Genomic DNA, 12,357 nt, shown 5'->3' on the forward strand with positions numbered 1-12,357 from the left:
CCTTCGAGACTGCCGGCCGGAGAGATGCAGTTGGCGAACGCATGCAGTACGAGGGTGGGTGTTTGAATTAAAATAGGGATCGATTGGCCACTAAATTGGGGGAAAAGGGAAAAATCCAAAAAAATAAATAAAATACAATCAGTGTATAAAGAACACGTGTTCCTTACTTATTGAAATAGTCTTACATTGCAATGTACCTTTACTTCCGTCTGCCCTGAGATACAGTGATATTACAGGTTTCCCCAACATCCAATCACGTTGACGATAAACTAAGGCGGTCTCATTGGCTACATGTCACAAAAGGGAAGCGAGCTTTCCTGTTGACAAATTCCTGAGTGACGGCTGTTTTCTATGGAACTGAAGAGGAATTTCAAAGGAGAAAAAATAATGCACAAAGACTGAAAACAACAAAAGAAGGAATGAAAAAAGGAGAGTGAAACTATTGACTGAATTTGAAGGAGTGTGCCAAATGTGCTGGTATGTTTACATTCTGGATCATAAATCATTGCATACTCTGTATTGTTCATTTATTTTACCATATCTAAACTACTGTGTGGAGGTATGGGGTAATACCTACAAAACCAACCTACAACCATCATGTCCATCCATCCATTATCCGAACCGCTTATCCTGCTCTCAGGGTCGCGGGGATGCTGGAGCCTATCCCAGCAGTCATTGGGCGGCAGGCGGGGGGACACCCTGGACGGGCCGCCAGACCATCACACAGGGCCGACATACACACACATTCATACCTGGGGACAATTTAGTATGTCTGATTCATCTGACCTACATGTCTGGACTGTGGGAGGAAACCGGAGCCCCCGGAGGAAACCCACGCAGACACGGGGAGAATATGCAAACTCCACACAGAGGACGACCCCCAAGGTTGGACTACCCCTGCGCTTGAACCCAGGACCTGCTTGCTGTCAGGCGACCGACCGCGCCAACCACTGTGCCACCCAACCATTATGTATACTACAAAAAATAACCATAAGGGTGGTTAATAATGTAGCATATCGTGAACACACCAACAAGCTATTTTTAAGGTCCAGTGCCTTGAATTTCAGGGATTTAGTAGAATTTAACACAGCACAAATAATGTTCAAAGCAAGAAACTACTACTGAGTAATATACACAACAAAAAAAAAATTCTCAGATAGAGAAGGGCACTATAATTTGAAAGGGGAATTAAACTTCAGGAGATTGTGTTTGAAGCACTTTGAAGAGCATGGGCATTTCAATCTGTGGGGTAAAATTGTGGAACAGTTTGAATATGGAACTCAAACAAAGTACAAACATTACGCAGTTCAAGAAGAAGTACAAAGGACTGATTTTCTAGAGATATAGGGAAGGACAATGAAGAGTTGTGTTAACTGTTAAAGTTTTACTTATTTCCAAACATTCCTAATGACATTTTTTCTTTTTCCGTTATATGACACCGAGTGGATATCTGGGTTGTTATATATATATATTATATAGATGTAGGAAAAAAAACTTTTAATACATAACAGTACAAGCTTGTCTCGTACGTCGCGCACTCATCAGCTGCAAAAAAAATAATTTTTTTCCCTACATCTTTATTGATATTCCACTCATTTGTTGAGCACTTTTATCAACACCATTGACAGTTTCCGGAAAAAACCCTATATATATACGTAGATATGTCTATCTATCTATCTATCTATCTATCTATCTATCTATCTATCTATCTATCTATCTATCTATCTATCTATCTATCTATCTATCTATCTATCTATCTATCTATCTATCTATCTATCTATCTATCTATATATATATCGCTCGCTCTCTCTCTCTCTCTCTCTCTCTCTCTCTCTCTCTCTCTCTCTCTCTCTCTCTATATATATATATATATACACTACCGTTCAAAAGTTTGGGATCACCCAAACAATTTCGTGTTTTCCATGAAAAGTCACACTTATTCACCACCATATGTTGTGAAATGAATAGAAAATAGAGTCAAGACATTGACAAGGTTAGAAATAATGATTTGTATTTGAAATAAGATTTTTTTTACATCAAACTTTGCTTTCGTCAAAGAATCCTCCATTTGCAGCAATTACAGCATTGCAGACCTTTGGCATTCTAGCTGTTAATTTGTTGAGGTAATCTGGAGAAATTGCACCCCACGCTTCCAGAAGCAGCTCCCACAAGTTGGATTGGTTGGATGGGTACTTCTTTGAGCAGATTGAGTTTCTGGAGCATCACATTTGTGGGGTCAATTAAACGCTCAAAATGGCCAGAAAAAGAGAACTTTCATCTGAAACTCGACAGTCTATTCTTGTTCTTAGAAATGAAGGCTATTCCATGCGAGAAATTGCTAAGAAATTGAAGATTTCCTACACCGGTGTGTACTACTCCCTTCAGAGGACAGCACAAACAGGCTCTAACAGGTACTATTTAATGAAGATGCCAGTTGGGGACCTGTGAGGCGTCTGTTTCTCAAACTAGAGACTCTAATGTACTTATCTTCTTGCTCAGTTGTGCAACGCGGCCTCCCACTTCTTTTTCTACTCTGGTTAGAGCCTGTTTGTGCTGTCCTCTGAAGGGAGTAGTACACACCGGTGTAGGAAATCTTCAATTTCTTAGCAATTTCTCGCATGGAATAGCCTTCATTTCTAAGAACAAGAATAGACTGTCGAGTTTCAGATGAAAGTTCTCTTTTTCTGGCCATTTTGAGCGTTTAATTGACCCCACAAATGTGATGCTCCAGAAACTCAATCTGCTCAAAGAAGTGCCCATCCAACCAATCCAACTTGTGGGAGCTGCTTCTGGAAGCATGGGGTGCAATTTCTCCAGATTACCTCAACAAATTAACAGCTAGAATGCCAAAGGTCTGCAATGCTGTAATTGCTGCAAATGGAGGATTCTTTGACGAAAGCAAAGTTTGATGTAAAAAAAATCTTATTTCAAATACAAATCATTATTTCTAACCTTGTCAATGTCTTGACTCTATTTTCTATTCATTTCACAACATATGGTGGTGAATAAGTGTGACTTTTCATGGAAAACACAAAATTGTTTGGGTGATCCCAAACTTTTGAACGGTAGTGTATATATATATATATATATATATATATATATATATATATATATATATATATCCAGTGAGTCAAGTAAATTCTTTATGAGACAGTACAGGTCTGTTTCATGCCACAAGCAATCATCAGCTGTCAAAGGACCGAGCGCGAGAGCATGCTCCAAGATATGTCTCGTCAGCAACCTACCTGCATGGTGGCTGGCATGCCTCATCAATATATATTACCCGGAGAAAATATAACAAAACAATGGAAAAATTAATTCTGCCCGTCAACCAGACGAGTTAAAGTGAGAGCTGGAAACTATCAAACAAAGTTTTGAACGTTATACACTTGCTATTGGGCTGAAAGGATGACGGAAAATAGCACTGCTGCTAACAGTAGCAGGCCGCAGTGCACTTGACGTATACAACACGTTTGTCTAGAGGCAGTAGTAGCAAAGTTTGAACAATACTGCAGACCGAGGGCAAATGACACCTACTACATCTTCAGAAATCGAATTCAGAAAGAGTCAGAATCGATAAAAAATATGTCAGAGACTTAAGATTGAAAAGTCAATTATGTAACTTCAGAAGGCTACGTGACTCCATGATAAGAGATCAAATAGTAATTGGAGTAAAAGACAAAAGAGTGAGGATGCATTTACTGAAAGAGGCTGACCTTACTCTAGAAAAGGCAATTAAAATTTGCCAAGCATCAGAAAGCGCAAAGGTGCAAATAAAGATTTTTTTTTTTGTAATGAGAATGAGACCGCGAAAGTTGACGTAGTGCATCAGGCCAACACGAGGGCGAGCCAAAGCTGAGACAGGACAGCAGGGGCCGCAAGAGGTGTGGCAACAGACATGCCCCAAAACAGTGCCCAGCTTTTGGGAAGGTTTGCAGAAAATGCAAGGGAAAGAATCACTTCGCTAAATGCTGTTTCTTCCAGAAAAAAGTGCAGCTGGTGGAAAAGCTGAGTGACAGCAAGGAGGAGACACCATTCTTCATGGGAACAATTAAAGAAGAACAGAATGTTTCAAGGGACGAGTGCATAGCACACCTGGATGGGAACGGCACGGATATTTCACTAAAACTGGACACAGGAGCGCAGGTAAACATTCTACGTATAAAAGACTTAACAAACTGAAAAACAAGCCCAAGGTGCGTGACAAAAAGACAAATCTGAGGACATATAATAAGCCTATACTCACTAAGGGTGTATGTAGAGTCAAAACACATACAAGCCCATGTCACCCTCAGGGCAATGGAAATACGGAAAGGTTCAACAGGACACTTATGGACACGTTGGGAACAATTAAGCCCCACCAGAAGCCCCGTTGGCATGAATATGTGGATGCCGTGACCCACGCACATGCTTCAGCCGGGTACACGCCATACTTCCTGATGTTTGGTAGGCATCCCAGGCTCCCAGTTGATTTGATTTTCAGGCTGTCCTTCAACAAACCGTGTGAGTACAGTGACTATGTTCAAGCCCTCCAGGACTGTTTGTAGCATGCATGTGCCCAGGCTAACGAAATGTCTCAGCATGCCAAAGACCAACAAAAAAAGTACTATGACAAAAAAGTGAAGAATCAAATTTTCAAACTCAGAGACAGTTTTGGTTAAAATATGCCATGTAGAAGGGAGAAAGAAACTGGGAGATAGATGGGAGACAGAACCCTACATTGTGGTGAGGAAACAACCCGGAATTCTGGTGTATGTGGTGCAGCCTGAGGATGGAGAGAGAGAGAGAGAGAGAGAGAGAGAGAGAGAGAGAGAGAGAGAGAGAGAGAGAGAGAGAGAGAGAGAGAGAGAGAGAGAGAGAGAGAGAGAGAGAGAGAGAGAGAGAGAGAGAGAGAGAGAGAGAGAGAGAGAGAGAGAGAGAGAGAGTCATCCACCACAGTCTCCTCACGCAATGTATCTTTCTTCTGATGGGGTCTCTTCAGGAGGAGTTGAGAGAGAGAGTGAAGGGCCAGACAGGGAGGTAAGCTTAGCAGAAACTGTTGGGTGCAGAGGAAGATCTGGAGATGGAGAACACAGAGCAGAGCATAGAGAAAGCCCAAGTGAAAGGGACAGACAAGTAGGTCGAACAAACAAACACAGAGCTCAAGATGGAACAGGAGATAGGAGGACAGGAGACCAGTGAACTGGTCAGTCGAAACGAGTCACCGCATGAGTCCGGTGCTCTTTGGAGAAATCCGCCAAGGGATAGACGTCCCCCAAAGAGACTGTCTGAGTGTCCCGTCCCCAGACTGGAGCGTGACCAGCAAAAGATAAAGAGGATGGAGACTGTGGCAGAGGGCTAAGGCAAAGAGAACAACAGGACATGCAGTGCCTTGCAAAAGTATTCAACTGCCTTGACAGTCATCACTAATTTCTGAATTATAAAAGATACTCACACATCTATCCCTGAACAATATTATTTTTGTGAACCCATAAGCTCTAACAGTATGTTAGCCAAAATAAGTTATGTTTTGCTGACTTTTTATAAATAAGTCAAAAACTAAAATATAGTGCTTGCATAAGTATTCAACCCCTTGTACTCTGAAAGCTTCAAGTTTACACAAATGACAGATTATTACTAAAACAAACTCAGGTAAACACAAATGGACATAATTAGTGTGCACCTGCAAGATATTAAAGTAATGGTCTCATTTATGGGTATAAAAAGCACTCTGTGTAAAGTTCATTAGCCGGGCGTGAATGCCATCAGAAAATGAAGACAAAAGAGCATAATACTGAAGTAAGAGACAAAGTGGTTAAAATGCAGAAGGAAGGAAAGGGATACAAAACAATATCCAAGTGTTTGGATGTCCCACGGTACACTGTTGGATCCATTGTCAGAAAGTGGGAGCTGTATCACACCACCCAGATGCTTTGTAGGACAGGCTGTCCCTCGTAGCTAAGTGTCCGAGCAAGACGTGGGCTGGTGAGCAAAGCCACAGATGATCCTGCAATCACGCTGAAGGAGCTTGCTGTGGCAATTATTTAATTACACTCTGACATTAAATTAGGGGTAAGACAAAAATGTCTTAAAGTATTGTCACACGATTTTAATATATGTTCAATGATCAGACGCACCAGCGTCTGAGCCTGTGCGTGCCCCAATCTCGGAGCACACCATCTTTATATCATGCAGTAGAACAATTCCCATTGTTCCGATTACAATGATATGTACCCAGAGTCTCTTTGTCATGAAGAGGAGGTAGTTTCCATCACAATGGTGCATACCCGGAGTCTCTCTCTCATCCTGTCTTCCTCCAGGACCCTCCAGGACTGTCTCCCATGACACTCAAAGGGCTTTCACACCTCCCTGTTACCAGGCCCTTAACCATATTTACATAAAGAGGCACCTTTAACACCACCCTTATCCTGCTAAACATGAGCCCCCAGGTATCCATTCAGACAATGTAAACATAGTAGAGCTGATCTGTGGTAAACGATTAAAAGTAAGCAACATACATATGTAAATTGCCCTCACAGAGCTCCAGAGATCGGTGGCTGAAACTGGAGTAAATGTGCATGAGTTGCATGAGTAGGGTTTTCACAAGTCTTTCAAAAGTCTAGTGCACAGCATTGCAAAGATAGTCTGCTCAGGCCGCCATCTCGAATGGTCTCTCCTCCAACAATCCATCCATCCATTATCCAAACTGCTCATCCTTACTCAGGGTCATGGAAATGCTGGAGCCTATTCAAGCAGTCATTAGGCAGCAGGTGAGGAGACACCCTGGACAAGCCGCCAGGCCATCACAGGGCCCCTCCAACAATCACAACTTCTTTTCTTTTGTTTTAATTGAAAATGTACAATAACAAATATGGCAACAATGATATTTAACAGGTATTTGAAAATACAAAGAGACTGCCAAAGGGAACGACAACTTAGCAAACAGTCATAACCACATTCATAAACATAAACAGAGAAGGTGCTTTAAATGATAAGTTCTGAACAATATGACTTAAAAAAAGAAAAATAGGATAAATACATACAATATATAAACTATCAGTCAAGGGGAAATTCAGTTTTATTTTACTTATCTAATGTGGCAGGGAAAATGTTTAAACTATCGTATAATGTTTGTGGTTTTATTCCCTGTAGAAGTTTTAAAGATTTCAAGTATAATTATGTTGCGGTTTTTCTATAGCCCGGATAACTATGGATGGAGGCGGGGACTTTTAGGTGCGACAAACCGGGCTTCACCACCGTTAGCTAGATAGCTGCGCCAATGCTAGGGCTAGCCTGCTAGTTAGCTAGTTAGCCGTGTGCTAATGGGTTAGCAAGCTCACCTTGGGACCAGGGCTGGTGATGGAACAGGGCGGCTGAGCTCTAGGCGGGGCGGGAGATGGATGGCTGCTCTCCGGGGTGCGTGTCTCTCTCTCTCTCTGTACTCTGCTCCGGTGTGACCGGGTGAATGTCTCTCTCAGTCTCTCTGGGGAAGCTCTCGGGGGTAGTCAGCTAGCTACAGGTACCGAGGCAGTCTGCTGCTAACACTACCACTGCTAGCCACCGTATCTACTGTCCAGCCCAGGATACGCTAGGTTTCCCTGCTCTATCCCACGCTAAGGTGACAGTCTACGATATGGTTACTAAACAGTTCTGGCCTTTGTCTCTCCCGCGGTGTCTAATATAGTTGCGTCTGTGACAGCGCGAGCTAACCTGTGATTGGTCCTCTAGCTGCACGAGCCCAGTGCAACATTCCAAGTACATCCCCAGGCATTTCCCACTACACTGCCCCCCTCCAGCACTGTTGAGTCCCTTCAACATAAATGAACAACAGACTACAAAGATCAGTCTGATTAATCTAACACGATAAACGGGACAGAACACCCGCGAAATGAACTAGGCCCGGAACAAAGGGCGTCAAACAAATGTGGGTGGTCGCTATCCATACTGGACTCTTGTGACTAGCCTAGTAACCCCCAAGTCAACTAGTCACGTCCGTCAAAGTTAGTCTAGGAGCCAGGCGGGCCTCCGGACTGGCCGGCCCCGTCTGGTGGTGTACGGGAGATGGGACTCAGCGGCGTCGGCTTCGTCTCCTTCTGGGTCAGGGGCGTTGGACTGCCCGCCCGGAGCACAGGCTGCTGTCCCACGACGTTGGGTGATTGTCGACTCGCCTGAAGAGTAGCTGGCAGCAGTGTGTTGGAGCGGCTGGAACCGAGCCGGGGAGCCTGGTGTGCTGGGTCCTCCATCGTCGTTTGCGTGGAACAGGTCCTCCAGCCGGAGATCAAGGTCTTCATCGATCTCCTCCTGCTCTGTCACTCCTTCGTACTCCTCTGTTCTCTGCTCCCCCGGCTCCTCCATGTCAGCAGCGGGAGGACCTCCTTCAGGTGTTTCCTGCGGCCCTATGGCTGGTGCTGGAGCAGACAACAGAGCATGGCGCCTGTCATCTGTGCCCCAGATCTTCACCAGGCAGTCATCTGAGCCCGTGAAAATGCGTCGCCCGGTGCGGTCGAAGGTGACACAGTAGACAGAGGAGAGATGTCCCAGAATCCTCTTGTGCATCTTCATGTGCTGGTAGACAGCTGTAGGCAGTAGCTGGCGTAGACGGTAGGAGCCATTGAGCCGACGCCCATTGCTCGTCTCCACGATATTGGGTGGACTCCCATAGATAATAGGAGGCTCTGGGGGTCGTCCACAGTGCAGAGCAGCCAGCGCTGAGCCCTTCCACACAACATGCTTGCAGCTCTTGTTGGTACGCAGGAGGTTCTGCCTGCCGGCTCCCAGGATGCTGTGGAGACCAGGCACGCTGGCAGGAACCTCTTTCTCCAGCAGTGGACATACTCTAGAACACACTTGGAGTAGGTGGTCTGGGCTGATGTGCCTGTGCAACTTCACCTTGTTAATGTTGTCGATGCCACTGGCCAGGGTCTTGAGCTCGGGGGTGCTCATGCTGTCTCCTACCGGCGGAGGACTTGGAGAGCTATCGCGACGCCGCTCGTCTTCCCATGCTACTCGCCGGATTCTCCCTTTTCCTTCAACCTCTCGCCCCAGCGTCGCTTTAAAGTCATACTCGCGTGCCTCAACCTTCCTGATTGCTTCAGCTAGTGTTTTGGGTTCTGCCCCCAGGACTTCATACGCGATGTTTTGGTTCTTCAGCCCGCGCAGAAAGGCTTCTGCAGCGTAGGCCTCCTGCAGTGTAACACCAACCTGCGGGTATGCCAGTGTGACAAGTCTCCTCACTTCCTCGCCAAACTCATAGAGGGTCATCTCTCTGGCCTGCTTAACCTCGCTGAGTTTACGGCGCGCAGTTCCCTCAGGCAGCTCTTTACCGTAGCGGCGGCGTAACTGGGTGATGAGCGCGTGGTAGTCATCTTTTATCGGAGCCGGCTGCGCGATGACAAAAGACATGGCGTTGTCCCTCAGTCGGAGATACAAGGCGTCCAAACAGGTCTCGTCGGTCCAGCCCCTCTTTCTCGCCATCCGTTCGAATGGTCCAACGAAACTATCCCAGTCGCCCTTACCATCAAAAGTGGCGAGGAGCTTGATGTCATTTTCGTGTCCTCGGTCGGGACCTTGTGAGCTTCGGTTGCCGCTCCAACTTTGAAGGTCTCCTGTCTGGCTCTGTTGACCTCTAGAGGAACCTGCCTGCCCTCCAACGCTGTCATCCAGCAGGTTTCGGCCGCCGTTGCTGTCCAGGGACATTTGGCCACCCTGCATCCCGTCGAGGGGTTGTACTGCAGTCGCTCCATTTTTTCCACCATGACCGATCGGAGTGCTGGTAAGTGGTGCGGGCTCACTGGGTCCATTTCCTGTATAGCGCAGGGCTGCTGGGGCCGCTTTGCTGCTCGGCCTGGCTGGCGTCTCCTCGTTGCGCCGGTCGCTCAAGTTAGCCACTGCGGCCATAGCTGCTGGCAACAGGTGATCAGCGCCGTCTCGCTGTCTGGCCCCTGGGTTCTCCCGGGCCGGGGTGAACTGCGAGAGTAGGCTCATGTCTTGCACCGTTCTGCTAGTTCGTTCTCCGAGCACAGCCCCTGCCGACCCTACACCACTATCGCTTTGAGGGCTACTAGGAGAAACCCCTTGCTTCACTACTTGAGCGATGGGCGACAAACCGGGAGGCTCACCTTGGACATCTGAACGATGACGGGCCCAATCGGTGCGCTGAATGGGAGGTGTGGGGGGACGAGATCGCTTAGCCACCGCTTCCGCTAGTCCATCGATACGCGCTGTGAGGGCCTCCATCTGCATCTCTATCTGGCGTTGCATCTTAACCTGGGTCTGGCGTTCCATGTTTTCCATCTGGCGTTGCATCTGAACCTGGGTCTGGTTCATGGTTTCCATCTGCGCCAGGAGGAGCTTCATCCAGGCGTGCTCTCCGGGGTCTTCTGTCCCCACACCAGCACCATCCAGACTCAACTCAGACTGTTCTTTTACATTTTCTTTGTCCTGTGACATTTTTATTTTTCCACTGATTTACGTGACTACTGAAGAAATTACAGTGCTTCACAAAATGGCTTCTTGCTAGCTGGGTTAGCTCACAGTGTGCAGGCTGAATTATGCCGCCGAGATTATGGCGAATCCCAACCTTTTATCCCACTTCTGACACCACTTGTCGCGGTTTTTCTATAGCCCGGATAACTATGGATGGAGGCGGGGACTTTTAGGTGCGACAAACCGGGCTTCACCACCGTTAGCTAGATAGCTGCGCCAATGCTAGGGCTAGCCTGCTAGTTAGCTAGTTAGCCGTGTGCTAATGGGTTAGCAAGCTCACCTTGGGACCAGGGCTGGTGATGGAACAGGGCGGCTGAGCTCTAGGCGGGGCGGGAGATGGATGGCTGCTCTCCGGGGTGCGTGTCTCTCTCTCTCTCTGTACTCTGCTCCGGTGTGACCGGGTGAATGTCTCTCTCAGTCTCTCTGGGGAAGCTCTCGGGGGTAGTCAGCTAGCTACAGGTACCGAGGCAGTCTGCTGCTAACACTACCACTGCTAGCCACCGTATCTACTGTCCAGCCCAGGATACGCTAGGTTTCCCTGCTCTATCCCACGCTAAGGTGACAGTCTACGATATGGTTACTAAACAGTTCTGGCCTTTGTCTCTCCCGCGGTGTCTAATATAGTTGCGTCTGTGACAGCGCGAGCTAACCTGTGATTGGTCCTCTAGCTGCACGAGCCCAGTGCAACATTCCAAGTACATCCCCAGGCATTTCCCACTACAATTAACAAATTTGGGTGATTATTTCAAGATTCTATTCTTGTGGATAAAAACTTTTGCTAGATATAGAATAACATTACTGTAATGTATTGGGACTTATGTTAATGCGCATGCTCTCTGGTTAGTCTTTGATGGGGGGCTCTCGCGAGGCGAGACCAGGAAGTAATGTCAAGTATGAGCCGAACTGGAGGAAACGCAGGTGTAGCCTGATGGCTGAGTATCCAAACTTTACTAAGTTCTAAGTAAAGAGTTCGTTTACAAACAATGTCTCTCTCGTCTCTAAGTCGAATCTTACACTGGCGACGAAGCGGATCCGAACTCCAACAGTTCTGAACAGTTGATTGATGGAAATCAGCAACCTCCGATATTCTACTACAGCTTTGAGGAATCTGAGTAGAACGACATCACCATGACCACGCTGGGTCGCATAGAAGAGTTTGATGAAGGCTCCGGCACTGCCATTGAGGAGTATAGTGAGAGACTGGAATGTTTTTCCTGGCAAATGGAGTAGACGGGGAGGAGAAGAAACGCGCTATTTTGCTTAGCGTCTGTGGTGCTGCAACGTATTCTACACTACGTTCGGTGGTCGCTCCCGTCCTTCCTATGGCCGTCACCTATGAAAACTTAGTATCGGCCTTGAAGCACCACTACAGTCCTCCTCCATCACAAATTGTTCAGCGTTTTCAGTTTCACTATTGCAAACAAAAGCAAGGCCAAGGACTTTCCAGCTACATTGCTGAACTCCGTAAACTCTCAGTGCATTGCGCTTTTGGTGACCAACTGGAAGCCATGTTGCGTGACAGAATTGTCTGTGGGGTGCTAGATGAAGCGCTGCAGCGCCGCCTGCTGGCTAAAAAGGAACTCACATTCAAAGCAGCAGAGGAGAAAGCCCTTGCAGCGGAAACAGCCACGTTAAAAGCGCGACTACTACAACCAAACCAGCTAGGCCGCGGAACCGGTATGGCCAGTAGGGCCGTGGCCATACCTACTTTGGCGTGCATCAAACATAAACGTGTAAAAATTCAAATCGCAAATACGTTACATTCTTAATGTATTGCACTTTTGCGCGCTTCCCGGGCTAATTTCCACTAGCTGTAAACCTACGTACAGTACGTAGCCTATCACAAGCAACAAACTCTGTTTCCTAATGATTGATTGGTGTCACGTGAGCTTA

The sequence above is a fragment of the Lampris incognitus genome, chromosome 1, assembly GCF_029633865.1.
Source record: "Lampris incognitus isolate fLamInc1 chromosome 1, fLamInc1.hap2, whole genome shotgun sequence".
In the NCBI taxonomy this organism is placed as follows: Eukaryota; Metazoa; Chordata; class Actinopteri; order Lampriformes; family Lampridae; genus Lampris; species Lampris incognitus.